Here is an 18,688-nt window from a genome sequence, read left to right on the forward strand (position 1 = left end):
GAAAGTATTATAAAATTTATTTATATATTTTATTTTATTTTTTACAATTCCTTTTAAAATGACCTGTTGAGGCCCAGCAACCTGCCGAGTGACAGAGCTGCCACACGCGCCTGCAGGGAACGCGGACCTGCGACCCACCAGCAGGACAGGTCCAGCGGCCTGCTGAGGGGCAGGCCCGTCCCCTCCCCCAGTGCCTGCAAGGTAGGCGGGACTGTGACCACTGGCAGATCAGGCCCTGCGGCCTGCTGAAGGGTGGAGCCGGCCCCTCCCCCAGTGCCTGCAAGGTAGGCAAACCAGCGACCCACGGGCAGGTCAGGCCCAGCAACCTGCCGAGTGACAGAGCTACCACACACGCCTGCAGGGAACGCAGACCTGTGACCCACCAGCAGGACAGGTCCAGCAGCCTGCTGAGGGGCAGGCCCGTCCCCTCCGCCACTGCCTGCAAGGAAGGCGGGACTGTGACCACCGGCAGATCAGGCCCAGCAGCATGCTGAGGGGTGGAGCCGCCCCCTCCCCCCGCACCTGCAAGGTAGGCGGACCTGAGACCCATCAGGAGGTTAGGCCCAGCAACCTGCGGAGTGACAGAGGTGCCCCTCGCGCCTGCTGGGTAGGCGGACCTTCGACCGGCCAGCAGAGCAGACCTAGGGCCCGCCAGCGTGGTAGACGGATCACACTAATTGGAGGAGGATCACAGCCACTAACTGCCCTGCAAGGGAGATTTTTCAACTATATAAGAGCAATATAAATAAATAGAGGGAAAATTTCAAAAACACAACAGTTTCACCAAGCAGAAAGAAACGCCAGCAGTATGAAAAGACAAGGAAACAAAGGACCACAGGCAATGCAGGTCAACTCAACTTTAGAAGAGGTAATAGCTGCAACAGATGGAATGTCAGATAGAGAGGTCAGGATATACATGCTACAGATAATCTGGAGTCTCAAGGAAGACATGAGACAGCAAAATCAGACAATGAAAGATCACATTGACAAGGAACTACATAAACAAATCCAGGAAGTAAAAGATCAATTTCACAGGGAGATAGAGGAAATAAAAAACAAACAAATAGAAATCCTAGAAATGCAGGAAGCAATAAACCAACTTAAAAACTCAATTGAGAATACTACCAGCAGAGTGGATCACTTAGAAGATAGAACATCAGACAATGAAGACAGAGTATTTCAACTTGAAAAGAACATAGACAGCTCAGCAAGTCTGCTAAGAAACCATGAGCAGAACATCCAAGAAATATGGGATAATATCAAAAGACCAAACTTAAGAGTCATTGGGATACAGGAAGGCACAGAGCTCCAAACCAAAGGAATAAACAATCTATTCAGTGAAATAATACGAGAAAACTTCCTAGACTTGAAGAATGAGACAGAATCCCAAATCCTAGAAGCCTGCAGGATGCCAAATGTGCAAAATCATAAGAGATCCACACCTAGACACATTATAATGAAGATGTCCAACATACAGAGTAAGGAGAGAATTTTAAAAGCTACAAGAGAAAGGAAGCAGATTACATTTAGGGGTAAACCAATCAGGATATCAGCTGATCTCTCAACACAGACTCTAAAAGCTAGAAGATCCTGGAATAACATATTTCAAATGCTAAAAGAAAATGGGTTCCAACCAAGAATCGTGTATCCGGCGAAATTAAGCTTCAGGATGGAAGATGAAATTAAAACATTCCATGATAAACAAAATTAAAAAGAATTTTCAGCTAGGAAACCATCTCTTCAAAAAATCCTTGGCAAAACACTACAGGAAGAGGAAATGGAAAACAACAATGAAAACCAACAGTGGGAGGTAGGACAGTAAAGGGGGGAAAATAATCAAAGAGGAAAACAAATCAGGTTTAGTAGCATTAATAAACAAATATGGCTGGAAGAACAAACCATATCTCAATAATAACCCTAAATGTTAATGGCTTAAACTCACCAATTAAGAGACACAGGCTAGTTGAATGGATCACAAAACAAGACCCAACAATATGCTGCCTATAGGAGACGCATTTGATAGGAAAAGATATACATAGACTGAAGGTGAAAGGTTGGGAAAAATCGTATCACTCATATGGACTGCGGAAACAAGCAGGACTGTCCATACTCATATCAAATAAAATAGATTTCAAGCCAAAGTTAATCAAAAGGGATAAAGAAGGACACTACATACTGCTCAAGGGAACCATACACCAACAAGACATAACAATCATAAATATATATGCCCCAAACAACGGTGCTGCTATGTTCATCAAGCAAACTCTTCTCAAGTTCAAGAGTCTAATAGACCACCATACAATAATCATGTGAGACTTCAACACACCTCTCACCAATGGAGAGATCTTCCAAACAAAAGTTGAATAAGGAAACTATAGAACTCAATAACACAATTAACAACCTAGACTTAATTGACATATATAGAATATACCACCCAACATCAAGCAGCTACACTTTTTTCTCAGCAGCACATGGATCCTTCTCAAAAATAGATCATATATTATGTCACAGGGCAACTCTTAGACAATATAAAGGAGCAGAGATAATACCATGCATCTTATCTGAACATAATGGAATGAAACTGAAAATCAATGATAAAAGAAGGAAGGAAAAATCATGCATCACTTGGAGAATGAACAATAGGTTACTGAATGATCAATGGGTTTTAGAAGACATCAAGGAGGAAATTAAAAAATTCTTAGAGTTAAATGAAAACACAGACACAACATATCGGAATCTATGGGACACATTGAAAGCAGTTCTAAGAGGAAAATTCATTGCTTGGAGTTCATTCCTTAAAAAAAAGAAAAAACCAACAAATAAATGATCTCATACTTCATCTCAAAATCCTAGAAAAAGAAGAGCAAAACAACAGCAAAAGAAGTAGAAGGCAAGAAATAATTAAAATCAGAGCTGAAATTAATGAAATCGAAACAAAAGAAACAATTGAAAAAATTGACAAAACGAAAAGTTGGTTCTTTGAAAAAATAAATAAAATTGACAGACCCTTAGCCATGCTAGCGAAAAGAAGAAGAGAGAGAACTCAAATTACTAGCATACGGGATGAAAAAGGCAAGATCACAACAGACACTTCAGAAATACAGAAGATAATCAGAAATTATTTTGAATCCTTATACTCCAATAAAATAGAAAATAGTGAAGGCATTGATAAATTTCTTAAGTCATATAATCTGCCCAGATTGAGTCAGGAGGATATAAACAACCTAAACAGACCAATATCAATTGAGGAAATAGAAGAAACCATAAAAAGATTACCATCTAAGAAAAGCCCAGGACCGGATGAGTATACAGCAGAGTTTTACAAAACCTTTAAAGAGGAACTAATACCAATACTTTTCAAGCTATTTCAGGAAACAGAAAAAGAGGGAGAACTTCCAAATTCATTCTCCGAGGCCAACATCACCCTGATTCTGAAACCAGACAAAGACACTTCAAAGAAAGAAAACCACAGACCAATATCTCTAATGAACCTAAATGCAAAAATCCTCAATAAAATTCTGGCGAATCGGATACAAAAACATATCAAAAAAATTGTGCACCATGATCAAGTAGGATTCATCCCTGGTATGCAAGGCTGGTTCAATATACGGGAATCAATAAATGTTATTCACCACATCAATAGACTTAAAAATAAGAACCATATGATCATCTCGATAGATGCGAAAAAAGCATTCGACAAAGTACAGCATCCCTTTATGTTCAAAACTCTCGAAAAACTAGGGATAATAGGATCTTACTAGGGATAATAGGATCTTACCTCAACATTGTAAAAGCAATTTATGCTAAGCCTCAGGCTAGCATCATTCTGAATGGAGAAAAATTGAAGGCATTCCCTCTAAAATCTGGAACAAGACAAGGATGCCCTCTCTCACCACTTCTGTTCAACATAGTTCTCGAAACACTGGTCAGAGCAATTAGATGAAAGAAATTAAAGGCATAAAAATAGGAAAAGAAGAACTTAAATTATCACTATTTGCAGATGACATGATTCTATACCTAGCAGACCCAAAAGGGTCTACAAAGAAACTATTAGAGCTAATAAATGAATTCAGCAAAGTGGCAGGTTATAAAATCAACACGCATAAATCAAAGGCATTCCTGTATATCAGCGACAAATCCTCTGAAATGGAAACGAGGACAACCACTCCGTTCACTATATCCTCAAAAAGAATAAAATACTTGGGAATCAACCTAACAAAAGAGGTGAAAGACTTATACAATGAAAACTACAGAACCCTAAAGAGAAAAATTGAAGAAGACCTTAGAAGATGGAAAAATATACCCTGTTCATGGATAGGCAGAACTAACATCATCAAAATGGCTATATTACCAAAATTTCTCTATAGATTTAATGCAATGCAAATCAAAATCCCAACGGCATTTCTTGTAGAAATAGAGAAAGCAATCATGAAATTCATATGGAAGAATAAAAGACCCAGAATAGCAAAAACAATACTAAGCGGGAAGTGTGAATCAGGTGGTATAGCGATACCAGATTTCAAACTATACTACAGAGCAATAGTAACAAAAACAGCATGGTACTGGTACCAAAACAGGCGGGTGGACCAATGGTACAGAATAGAGGACACAGAAACCAACCCACAAAACTACAACTTTCTTATATTTGATAAAGGGGCTAAAAGCATGCAATGGAAGAAGGATAGCATCTTCAACAAATGGTGCTGGGAAAACTGGAAATCCATATGCAACAAAATGAAACTGAATCACTTTCTCTCGCCATGCACAAAAGTTAACTCAAAATGGATCAAGGAGCTTGATATCAAATCAGAGACACGGCATCTGATAGAAGAGAAAGTTGGCTACGACCTACATGCTGTGGGGTCGGGCTCCAAATTCCTCAGTAGGACACCCATAGCACAAGAGTTAATATCTAGAATCAACAAATTGGACTTAATCAAACTAAAAAGTTTTTTCTCAGCAAAAGAAACAATAAGAGAGGTAAATAGGGAGCCTACATCATGGGAAGAAATCTTTACTCCTCACACTTCAGATAGAGCCCTAATATCCAGAGTATATAAAGAACTCAGAAAATTAGACAATAAGATAACAAATAACCCAATCAACAAATGGGCCAAGGACTTGAACAGACACTTCTCAGAGGAGGACATACAATCAATCAACAAGTACATGAAAAAATGCTCACCATCTCCAGCAGTCAGAGAAATGCAAATCAAAACCACCCTAAGATACCATCTCACTCCAGTAAGATTGGCAGCCATTATGAAGTCAAACAACAATAAGTGCTGGCGAGGATGTGGGGAAAAGGGTACATTTGTACATTGTTGCTGGGACTGCAAATTGGTGCAGCCAATTTGGAAAGCAGTATGGAGATTTCTTGGAAAGCTGGGAATGGAACCACCATTTGACCCAGCTGTCCCCCTTCTCGGTCTATTCCCTAAAGACCTAAAAAGAGCATGCTACAGGGACACTGCTACATCGATGTTCATAGCAGCACAATTCACAATAGCAAGACTGTGGAACCAACCTAGATGCCCTTCAATAGACGAATGGATAAAAAAAATGTGGCATTTATACACAATGGAGTATTACTCTGCATTAAAAAATGACAAAATCATAGAATTTGGGGGGAAATGGATGGCATTAGAGCAGATTATGCTAAGTGAAGCTAGCCAAGCCCTAAGAAACAAATGCCAAATGTTTTCTTTGATATAAGGACAGTAACTAAGAACAGAATAGGGAAGAAGAGCACAAGAAGAAGACCAACATTAAACAAGGAGGAGAGGAGGGAGGGAAAGGGAGAGAGAAGGGAAATTGCATGGAAATGGAAGGAGACCCTCAGGGTTATACAAAATTACATACAAGAGGAAGTGAGGGGAAAGGGAAAAATAATACAAGGGGGAGGAATGAATTACAGTAGTGGGGGTAGAGAGAGATGAGGGGAGGGGAGGGGAGGGGAGGGGGGATAGTAGAGGATAGGAAAGGCAGCAGAATACAACAGACATGAGTATATCAATATGTAAATCAATGGAAGTGTCACTGATGTGATTCTGCAAGCTGTATACGGGGTAAAATGGGAGTTCATAACCCACTTGAATCAAAATGTGAAATATGATATATCAAGAACTATGTAATGTTTTGAACAACCAACAATAAAAAAAAGAAAGGCAAAAAAAATAAAATGACCTGTTTTTCCACAACTGAAAGAAGTTTTTGATTTATTGGGTTTAAGGGCTTCAGCCATGGCTACAGTAAAAATAGAAACTTTGATGTTCAATTCCTCCCACTCTAGCACAAGCTTACACATATTTACTCAATGAGGCGTTTTTCCTTCAATTGTTCATGAATCTCAGGAGGAATATTAATTTGATGTTGAATGTCATCATACATACCAGTACCAGATAATATAGGATATCCTATGGCACAAATAAAAGGGTTTTGACTGTTACCATTTTCTCTAGCCTTAGTGGCACATCCTTCTAAAAACCATATGTGCCATTGAAGATATTTAGGTTCCCATAAAAGAGCACGGCCCACAATCTTCCAATCCTCAGGAGCAAAATTATTGTAATGCGTAGAAAAAGCATTAAGCAATTCTTTTACATAATGGGACTGAGGTCCGTACATTGTCACTGCCTTTTTAAATCTGCCAATATGATCAATATCAATCCCCTCATGCCGAGGTGGCTGCGCCATTCCATTAGCTGGATCAGGCCTGATTATAGGAAAAGCAAAGAAAGGAGTTTCGTTCTTATCATTAGAAGGCTCTGAGTCCATTTCCTGGACAGCCTTTAAAGAAGCTGCCAAAAAAGGATTGGTAGCCGGAGGGGCAGAGGGCCTGGTTCCGGATAAAGGCCTAGGGTCCACTTTAGCTTCTAATTTATTGAGACGTCCTTAGGACCTCCTCCATAACGAGTTTGAATTGCTTCGAGACGGAACAATCATCAATCGTCGTTTTTACTTTCGTTTTCTTTTCTGTCACATTACCAATTAAATCAGCAGAATTTTGTGAAGAATTATGAGTCAATTGTTGCGTATCTTTTACTACCTCCTCCTTTTCACTAATATCCAGAGGGAGATGTAGAATAGAAGGAGCTAGTTCCTTTTGCAAATTGCCAATCAACCTTTCTTCCTCCATAGCTTTAAACATTGTATATAAAATAGACCAGATAGACCAAAACCGAATCGGAATTTTTTCGCCTTGCCTCATGGCCTTTTCAACATTATGATGGACCCGTTTCCAATTATCTACATCCATAGATCCTTCCTCCGAGAACCAGGGATTCCATTCCCTGACCACCTCAAGACACATCTCTATATCAGAATGAGAAATAATAATACCATAGACAGCAAGTGAATGCCTAAGAATACATAAAAAAGGAGAAGATGAAGATTGTCCCATCACCCTATAATATAAAGAAAAAGAACTTACCCTTCCTGTCAATCCAGCAGGGTCCCTGTTTCGGGCGCCACTTGTGAACGTCTAGTGCATTCGGGTCCCTGAGTAAGGGTCGCGAAATCACCAGGACACAGGGGATGCAGAGCCAAGGCAGCAATTGCAACTGCATGCTGAGGTTTATTTGCAAGTTCCTTTTGTATTCTTCTTCTAACAAAGCAAGCAATTCTTCAGTAACATTTCACCCACATTGCCCAAATATCATGCCTCAGCGGGTACACTGAGCTAGATTCAAATTGTTCCTGTTCTTTTTGATAAGTACCCTCTTAAAGTTCTTTGTAGACATTATCTAATCCCCTGAGGATGTATTTGTTTCGTTAGAATGTACTGTTCCCAGGTCCAGTATGCAGGAAGTTTCTTCCTCTTGGCCAAACCATGTAGAACTTGTGAATTGCGATAAGGGAAAGAGAACTTTCCCTCCTCCTAGCTGAGGCTTGCTTCAGCTGACCTAAATCACAGCCACAGCTCTTGCAACATGTCAGGCCTGAGGGAGCTAAACTCTGCACACTTAAACCCCAACACTTATCCCTCTCCCTTCTTTTCATTCCCCTTTATCTAATCCTCTGAATTTCTGGTTTTCCCCCCACTATTATCATTGGTTACCTCAGACATTATTTTTCACCTTGGCTTTCCTTTGCTCAAGTAAATCCATACATCCAGATTTATTTAGTAGATTAATGTTGGTACTACAGATTAAGCCCAGTGGCATGCCACATCCCTAGTCCCTTTGAGACCAGGTTTTGCTAACTTTTTAGACTAATCTAGTACTTGAGATGCTCGTGGCCCAGCCACTGGAGTATCTGGGATTACAAACATGGGCCACCACATCCAGCTCTCAACTCTCCTTTACATTTTTCCACCACCATTCTTTCACTAATTTATTGGTATTCACAAAGAATAACCCTTTAAACATATGCTAAAACTTTGTATTTGTGGGATATATTATTTTATTCAATTTTTTTCTGTCTACTTGTTTTCATGACCTTATTATTTATCACAATCAATTTATAGTAATATTATCTGATAGTGCCCATGCTCACTTTTTCCCAGAGTTTTGCAATTTTGAATTTTGAAATACTTAAATGGGAAATTCCACTGAATGTATAAGTTGATTTGGAGACAACTATAACCTGTTTTTGTTTGAATTTTTGTTTTTTCTATGCTGTGAAATCAGAGCCTTGTGCATGCTAGGCAAACACTCTAACATTGAACTACATCTCTAGTCTGTGAATTCATAAAAGTGGTTTTTTTAGGTATTTCTAAAATATGATCTCAAAATTATTCATCTATTGTTCTTTTTTAAAACATTTTCTGTTTAGAATAAAATTCCTAATAGGAACAACACAATAGAATGAATAGGACCTAATTTTTCTATGTTCATATATGAATGTATAATCAGTGAAACTCCACATCATGTACAAATGCAAGAATGGGATCCTAATTAGAATAAGTTATATTCCACGTATGTATAATGTCAAAACACATTCTCTTGTAAATTGTAACTGACAAGAAAAAACAAAATTCTTTCCCTTTCTCTTTCTCCCTTTTTCTAATTGGAATGCAATAAGTAAGAAAAAATATGCTGCTGGCAGTCTATGTCTCATGAGTGACAGCCTGGCTCACTCAGAGTAGTTAGTTCTAGACAGATCCTATTGCTAAAAAGAAAAACAAATTTATTTCTTACTCAGTTTTGTAGGTGGTCCTCTTCTGTTTACTGAGGATTATTGGTTCTATCTTATAACACAATCAATTTAAAGATTAGACCTTGGGTTGAAGGAGGAGCTCAGAAGAACATGTTCTTCCCGTACATGAGGCCCTAGATTTCACATCAAGTCCTGTAAAAACAGAAGACCTCTAAATTTTCTATGGAGTTTCATGAATGATAGATTTTTTTGTAAGCCAAGCTTTGAAGTAGTATGTTCTCCCACATTCTGTTGATCTTCTTTTACATACTAAGGGGCTGACAAAGGGAATCTTTTTTGTACCTTTTAAGAAATAGCACTGTGGTACTTTTTTGTACCTTTTAAGAAATAGCACTGTGTCTGCTATGCTGCCTAAACAAACTGTTATTTTTATTTGTTTGTTGATTCTCTTGAATTTCTTAAGCCCTCATTATAGCAGCATATGATCATTTTATTGACTTTTTCCCTTCATATTTCTTTAGTATTGCATTGAAGAGTATTCGTGGAACAAATTTCACTGTAATAGTGGTCCTTTTTGTTACTCTTCATTTTTATGAAAACTCAATATTGTATGTAATCTCTATATAACATTGTATATTATCTTAGAAAATTAAAGAATTATCCTATTGTGTATTTCTTTTTCACTGAGTTGCAATATCAATATCATACATGTTATTTTAAATATTATTATTTTTATTGTTGTTAATTTTTAAAAAGCCCAATGGTTTGATGGTGACCCTGGATCCCTTCATACAATCTGTACCTTTTTTTGAGGGGGTAATTCTTTACATAATTTCTGTTTTCTTGCTGATTTAAAAATGAACTTGATTTTATCTCCAGGACGAATTATCTTCATGATAAGTTATACTATTTTTTAGCCCATGTTGAATTGTGCAGCTGCTGGAATCTTTTGTATAAGAGATCCTTTGAAAATATTTTTTCTCTCAAAGAAGTTTTATTGGCTCTTTTTTCTCTTTTATTTTTTCATTCATACAAAAAAAAATAAACTTTTCAATGTAACAGTATCTCACATTGTTCTCATAGAAAAGGGGACCTTACTCAGTATAAGTGTACATATATGATAGAAAAAAAATGTACATATGTGATAGAAAAAAATTCCAGCATGTGTCAGTAGAGGCACAGAGATTTATTTAATAAAAACAAGGAACACATATTCAAAAGAGAATCTTGGCCATCTCAAAAGCAAGAGATGCATAATAGGTGTTCCAAGCTCCTTTTTTTCTTTCTTTTCTTTCTTTCTTTCTTTCTTTCTTTCTTTTTTTTTTTTTGGTGGCCATCTCCTCCTTAGGAAAAAAAAAAAGAGAAGAAAAAACATGTTGAGGGGTGAGTATGGAGTGTTATGTAAGAAAAATATCAAATTGGTCATTCTCAGTATCCTTAGGCTGATGTGGCCTCTATTATCTAATCCAGAAAATAGCATTAAAAATAATCCTGTAAATTACAGGTGTTTTAAAATACTGTGTAGCCCTGTCCTTAATCAGTTATTAATGTTCTAACAATGTACAATGTAAATTTCATAAGTGGGTGAACTTACAGTACATTTGTCTTACAGAGTTCCCAGAAATTTGGGAGAGACAGACCAGAAAAAGACACTGACTTTTGAATTGATAGACCTAGAAAAGAATGCATAACCATTGGTAGGATCTCAGTTAATAATTAGATAAGTGCCCAAGCATAAGTTTTATAAAAATGAAAATAATCTGCTATATACCCCCTAGTTAGTAACACATTACTTTCTCTATGTACCAGATAGGATACTACAGAAGTACCTTATAGTATTTTAACATAAACTCTTTTGCTGTCATAATTTATTTATACATCACTTAAACATAGACATTCATATGTAATAAAACTAAAGTGAACACAATTATACTCATGTAGTTATTTTCATAATACCATGATATTGTTGGATACATTTTAAAGAAACAATTTTTAGATATTTTTTATATGGCCCCATACAAAATAAAATAGCTGATCCCTGCTACAGAGGAAGATAACTTTGACTTACTACTGGTACTGATTTGTAACCAAAGTCTCTGGAGTTGTGTTGTTAGAAAAGATTTAAAAGTTGCATATATTTTCTATTTAATATAAAATGTAACTTTAAGAGTTATGGTTTTCTTGCTTTAGAGAATATCATTCAGTTTTGTAAACATAGTATTCCAATGTGCTTCATTATTCTTAAAGTATTTTTTCCACATAGAATCTGTGTGTATCATTTTGTCGTGTCCTTCCAACTAACTTTGAAATGCTTATGGCTCCCTCATTCATAAATTCCATCTTTGTTACATGATCAGTGTGTATGAGAGCCTCTATCTTAAAAAATATTCAAGACTACTTGGGTACTGGTGGTGACTTCTCATAAAATTTCCATTTAAAAAAAAATATTTTTAGTTGTCAATGAATCTTTATTTTATTTGTTGATATACAATGCTGAGAATCAAACCCAGTGCCTCACACATGCTAGTCAAGCATTCTGCCACTGAGCCACAACCCCAGCCCCAAATTTTCATTCTGAGGTACTTAACTCCACTGGGCCACAGGTTGCTTTTCTGTATATAGAGATAATTATAACCAGTGTCTCAGCCTGAATTACTCTCTTTACTGTGTAATAGTATCCACTGGACAAAGTTTTGTAATTAAGTTAAAAGATGTTATGTGTAAACACTTTAACTATAAAAATCATTATACCACTTAATGTTTGAGAAATTTTCTACTGATAAACACAAATTAAATCCTCAAAAAGTAAAAATGATTTCAAAATTTTCCATGCTAAAATGACTGAAAAATGGAGCAAATAAAAAAAAATGCATCTGTGTATTATTTAGAAGTGGGCTAGAAATCATTCACTGGCTTCTTAAGTACCAGAGGTCTAATGTTTTCTCTGACATGTGAAAACAAATCCACAATGGGGGGGTATAAAAAAAGACGTTTAGTGGAGTAGACAAAGGGGAATAAAAGGAAGGGGGAAGGGATGGAAAAAGGAACGACAGTGGAATGATTCTGACATAACTTTCCTATGAACCTATATGAATATAACAGTAAATCTTACCATTGTGTACATCCAAAAGAAATTAATTTGTGGGGGGGTTGTAAATTGCAGACAGATCAGTAGAGTCGGGTGGAGGGGTGGAGGGTTGGTGGGAGGGAAAGGAAAGGGGAGGTACTTGGGACTGAATTAGACCAATAAACAAAGAAAAAAAATGACACTTCCAATAAAAAGTAAAAGAAAGGGAAGTACTCTTGGGTGACAATGAAAATAAATAGATAGATAGATGATAGGTAGATAGATAGATAGATAGATAGATAGATAGATAGATAGATATGATAGAGATAGAGATATTTTACTTTTTAGGGTAATGCCAGTTCTTTTCAAATCACATAGTTCCTTATAATATTTCAAAACAAATTCCCATGTAGAATCCTTATGAAAAATATTTTAAGTGTTTTCAAAAGGTTTTTAGAGGTCAAAGAAAGAGCCAAACCATCTGTGTGAGATATTCCAATACTTTCATTTTTTTAAATCTTGATCTGAAAAGAATTCACCCCTTCCCAAGTTTTAGTATACTGTACACTTACCGCCTCACTCAAAACTGCCAAGCATGTTTGGTCTAATTATTAATAAATATTAGAAGTGCATCACTAGTAATGTGTTTCTTTTAAACCATTGTCCATCAGGGTAGAAATGAAGAAGAATCTTTTTCTGTCCTACCCATATTTACTGCCAAGACTGATTTTATTCCATTTCCTCTATGACATTCCTCTCCCTGTCATGTCTTCTTGTGTGATTGTCGTCAGTCCAGTGGCCTCAGGCCTCCAGTCTGATTCTCTGCCTGCACCCCCTCCTTACCTGATCCTACCCTTTCCTCTCTGTGTTATCTGCTTTGCAGAATGCTTATTAGATCCTTCTCTTGCAAGGGCTCTTTCATGCCGAGGAAGACACTGGCACTGAGTAATTGGCAGAGAAGAACATATTGGCGGTATTCATTAGTCTTGGGAGAATTTTTAAATTTAGCCACCTGATGAAGCTATATTGGAAAAGGGGAGAGGCAGGTATCCAAGAACTTTTAGGATCAGGTTCTTGAGACTTAGAGATCATCTCAAGGGTCACATAAGGACTGGCAATAGAGATCATGCCCTAACTGGGACGGGGGGGGGGGGAAGAATATGGGAGACTGACAGAAGCCACTATTTCAGAGTAGCATCCTATGTCAAATAAGTAAGAACACTGTTGTCAGGCTTTTTTTCTGAGAGAGACTGGGACTCCTTTGGGTCTGTTTTGTTGTTGTTTTGTCATTGTTGTTGCTGTGTGTTCTCTCTCTCTCTCTCTCTCTCTCTCTCTCTCTCTCTAAATATAAATATTTGTGTGTGTGTGTGTGACCAAGGGTTGAACATAGAGCAACATGCATATTAGAGAATTGCTCTACTACTGAGCTAAAAACACAGTCCATTTTAAATTATTATTTTTTATTTTGACAAACGTCTTGATTTGTTGCTGATTCAAGACTATAGCTTATGATCCCCCTGCCTCAGCATCCCTCTTATCTAGGATTATATGCATGTGCTGCCATACCAAGCCTTCCTTTTGCTTTTCAATGAATCTCAGACAAAATTAGTTAGGCCCTCACAGCCACACTGTAATCACATAAAACTTTATTTTACTTTAATTTTTTGCAGTGCTTGGATTGAAGTAGATGCTAAGTACATACTGTATTGTTGGACTACATTCTCAGCCCTGGAACTCAATGGTGTGTGTGTGTGTGTGTGTGTGTGTGTGTGTGTGTGTGTGTGAGAGAGAGAGAGAGAGAGAGAGAGAGAGAGAGAGAGAGAGAGAGAGGTGAAATCACTATATTTTACATTTTTTCTGTGGTGCTTCAATAATTTTACTTTTTTATATATAACAGGTGAATAAAACAAACATATTAAATATAGTAGGCTTCCAATGTGCCACACACACACACACACACACACACACACACACACACACACACACATAGAGAATCCCTGAGAAGTGATTCAGTTGAGCCCTATTTACTACAGTTTTTTAGAAGATTCTGAAATATCAGTGTGTGTTTTCTTTGATGAATTTTATTTTCAAGGAACCTGAAAATTGATTTGCCTGCTAAGATATTCTCTATACTTAGAGCTCAATCACTAATGGTAGAAACATTGTATGTGGTCATAGACAATATCACCTAGCCCCACTAGGGTAAATGTCTCATTCTCAGTTGGCCTCTTGGTTACATGTATTTCTGAAGGGTCTGTATCTTCTCTTGTCATCTTAAGAAAATACTCAGGTATTTCTCTCTCTCTTATAAACTTTTAAATAATCTCTCTAAATTTTCCCTCAAAAGGTCTTCTAAATCTTTATTAAGCCTTGATTAGAGACATTTTCAATAGCTTGATCATTCTGAACACAATTTCTATCAAATGATTTTCCACCAATAAAGGGATGACCTTTTCATGTAGCCTGTAGAAGAGGCTACGCCTCATGTCTGATGTTCTAGTAATACAAAACCATTTGCTCTTTCCTGGATGTTTTATGTGACCTTATAACTCTACTTTGGCTTAGCGTGACCTCTGACTGGAATTCCTTGCTGTTGCTTCTTGATCAAACTAACTTGGTTATTTTCAAGATGCCATTTGGAAATCTTCTCCAAAATTCCAACTGGAATTAAATGCCCCTATGAAGGAATTATATAATAATTTCATTTTAGTTAAATTATTTCATATTATAATGCATTGAGATTCCCTGATGATGTCTGTTTGCCACTAAGCCAGAGAGCATGTGGAATAACACCCTGTGCAGAACATAGAAGTTAGCCATTAAATACTCATTACTGAAACATTGGAGAATAGAGAATGGGTTCTTCACCCTGCTCAAGACATGTGGAACACTTAAAACAAATAGAAAAAAGGAAACAAAGTTCTAAACATCTCAAACAGGAAGCTGCGGTGCAGGTAAAGAGGCCCTGGCAACATTATTTGTCTCTGATTTGAACATTTTTTGTTGTTGGTTAGTTGATTTTTTATTTGTTTTTTCTCTCTGAGCCCCTTAGTGTGTGTCATAGGTACTGGTAGTTCAAGTGTCTGTCTTCTCTTTTTCACACTTGGAAGGATAAAGACTTTTGATCAGTAAAGGGTGTTGAACTTGGAACAGGAAGGAAGAAAGGCACAGAGAAACATTGACATTTATTTGATAAACATCAATTAGGTGCTCAGCAAGAACAGAACAAAACACATCAATTACTTTTCTTGCAGCTTAATTTTGGGTGGAAAGAGGAGGAAAATAGGAAATACATGAAAGTAGGTGTATCTTAGTAATAAACACTATTCAGAAAGCGGAGTGGTGGGGTGAAAGTATTGGGACTTGGGAGTGAGGAGCTGCAATTTTAAACAGAATGGTCTCTTAAGTGAATGCTGTAGAAAAACGTGTTAGGATATAGAGGACCTCAGAAGCAGAATTAAAAGTAGTGGTCAGAAGTGAAATACTGGTCATATCCAGATGGCCCAGGCCCTATATTATCAGTCAAGTACTTGGCTTTCACTTCTGGTAAATTGCAGCTCCGGGAAGGCTTTGAATAATGCAACTGATGCTGTGATGTACCCTATAGCACCACTGTAATAGGTAGTCACATAAACTGTGAAAATTAGTGTTGTAGAGTCATAGTAGACACCAGGTATTTATTTTAATGCTATATATTGTTTGCATGAATTGTTGCTGTTTTTTTTGTTTTCCCCTTTTCTGTGAGGTACTGAAAAGCTATGGGGATGCTCCAAATTCACAGGGTAATCCTCTTCTGTTGACATAAACTCTGCCTAAAGAGAGCACACTTTACTTCACACACAAATTAATTCTTTTCAAACTCCAGCTGTACTTAAGTGCAAAGAATAAAAGAGAAAAAAACCAAACTGATGATCAGGACCCAACTAATAATGGCTTAGCTAAGACTGGTATCCCAGGGCCCACTCCTGGACATCCGTTCTTTCAGCAAATACAGACAAAATTACCAAAAAGACTATAGATAGCATATCTATGAGAGTTTCTCAATATAGATCACTGTAGGGTATTTTGGTAAGAGAAGACTACATATAAAAGAAGGAGTGATGAAAGTGGGCATCCCTGTCTTGTTCCTGTTTTTAGAGAGAATACTTTAAATTGTTTCTCCATTTAGAATAATGTTTCCCTTGTGTTTGTTGTAAATAGCCTTTACAATGTTGAGGTATATTTTTTTCTAACCCTATTTTTCTAGTGTTATAAACATAGTGTATTTTGTCAAATGATTTTTCTACATCTATTGAGATAATCATGTGATTTTTGTCTTTAAGTCTATTTATGTGGTGAATTACATTGACTGATTCCATATGTTGAACTGACCTTGCATTCCTGGGATTAAATCTACTTGTTCATGGTGCACTATCTTTTTAATGTGTTTTTATGCAATTTTCCAGTATTTTCCTAATTTTTGCATCTATGTTCATCAAGGATATTGGCCACATATTTAATTTAGTTTTAGCCCCTATGACCCCACTTCTCAGTGCCAATTTCTGTTTTAACCAACTTGTTTATCACTTTGACCAAAAGATTTGACAAAAACAATGCAAGGGAGCTCACCCCTTTAGAGGTTCAGTTCTTAGTCAACCAACTCCATAACTCTCCATAACTCAAAATTAGTCAGAACATCATGGCAGAAATGCATGTTGGAAGAAAACAACTTAGGACATGGAAACCAGGAAGCAGAGAGAGCTTGCTTGCCCCTAATGACTCCTCCAACAGCTCCCTACCTGCCTACAGTGATAGCCCAGTTAATCTATATCAGTGAATTAATGCACAGAATCATTTAAAGCATTCATAAACCAATCATTTCACATCTAATTTTTTTTGCATTTTCTTACATATGAAATTTTGGGGGCTATAGTTCATATATAAACCATAACACACCTCAGATCTCCATTTGCCAGCTGAGAAATATGGAACACTTATCAAACACCAGTTTGCTGTTCAACCTCTGAATCAACTAAGTTCAGGCTACTCTCCTGATCTATAGAATTTTCCATTCCAGATCTTTCCATCATGTTTCTATGCATTTTCCCACTTCTCTGTGGTGAACCAGCACTGCTACCACTGCTATGGCTGCAACCAGCTTGGCCCAAATACTCTTTCTTGTCCTTTGTTTAATGCACCCAAATTTCCAAGTCTCTAAGACACTCTTTTGACTATTGAATACTGAATTTTAGTAAAATCCCTCTTTTACCCACCTTGCTGAGGAGCAGTACTCTGCTTCTCATATCCCAAGACATGGAGAAATTAGAAATGCAGTTTTTCTCTAATGCATCATCTTGAATTGATATTCTTTTATGACTACTTAATTGTGGTCTAATTTATTCTTCAGGTTTTTTTTTACAAGGCTAGATTCCTCTTTAAAACTGGAAAAACATATTGGTAGTAAAGTACTTTTTATTGTCATTTATTTCTAATGTTTTAATTAGTGCATTATATTCATTCATAATAGTGGGGTTCATTTTTACATAATCACACATGCATAGAACATAATTTATTCCATTTCAATCCCCAATGCTTCTTTCTTCTTTTTCCCATTTTCTCACCTTCTTCCCCTGCATGAAACAGTTTTTACTTTAAGTTGCTTTAGTTCCAATAAGACACATTTTTTTCACCTTTTAAAACTTAACACCAAAAATCACATAACAGTCTGTTGGTATCCCAAAAATGTCTGGAATAATAACCCAAACATTAATCTTCCTTATATTGTAATTTATTTTAAAAAATCAAAGGCTGCAATACTGTTAATAATGGATATTCATAGGCATTTTCATTTTTCCAGCCATTGTAACAAAAATACTATAAAGTGGAAATTATAAGAATAAGGTCAAGGGAATTATACCAGTTTTTAACAATCTCATTCTCTCTTTGGCTCAGGTTGGAAGACACATAAAAGAAGGTTTATTGTAAACTGGGACTATTGATATGGTTCTTACACTAATCTGGGAAAATTGCCCATGCTGACAACATCTTCTAAGCCAGGATTGCTCTTTGGATTGTCTTTATAAGATATTTGTGATTGTGAGATTAACAATTTGCCAAACCTGTCTTGATAAGTCTTTCTTTTGTTGTCTTCATTGAAGGGTAAAAATTTGTTTTTTGAGGAAATTCATATTGCACATTTTCAGAAAGAAAGCAAAAATGTTATCCTTCCCTCATCCTAGAAATAAAGGCATGATTGGGTTATTTGGTTTTGTTTGTTTGCTTTGTTTTATTTTGTTTTGGTGCTTAGCTTTTTGAGTTCTTTATATACCCTAGAGATTAGTGCTCTATCTGATGTGTGAGGGGTAAAAATTTGCTCCCAGGATGTAGGCTCTCTGTTCACCTCACAGATTGTTTCTTTTGCTGACAAGAAACTTTATAGTTTGATTCCATCCCATTTATTGATTCTTGGATTTAATTCTTGCACTATAGGAGTCTTATTAAGGAAGTTGGGGCCTAATCCTACACATGATGAAGATTAAGGCC

At 36.8% G+C, this 18,688-nt stretch overlaps 1 long non-coding RNA gene across 1 annotated transcript in view; it reads right to left on the bottom strand.

Annotated features, from left to right (window-relative positions):
• Positions 1-10,266: 10,266 nt before the first annotated feature.
• LOC144367051 (uncharacterized) overlaps positions 10,267-18,688 on the bottom strand; it is a 73,090-nt gene continuing 64,668 nt past the window's right edge. Inside the window, exon 2 of the long non-coding RNA XR_013426259.1 lies at positions 10,267-10,442. This is a non-coding gene — a long non-coding RNA (uncharacterized LOC144367051). The remainder of the gene's footprint in view (positions 10,443-18,688) is intronic.

This window comes from Ictidomys tridecemlineatus, chromosome 10 (genome assembly GCF_052094955.1).
Source record: "Ictidomys tridecemlineatus isolate mIctTri1 chromosome 10, mIctTri1.hap1, whole genome shotgun sequence".
NCBI lineage: Eukaryota > Metazoa > Chordata > Mammalia > Rodentia > Sciuridae > Ictidomys > Ictidomys tridecemlineatus.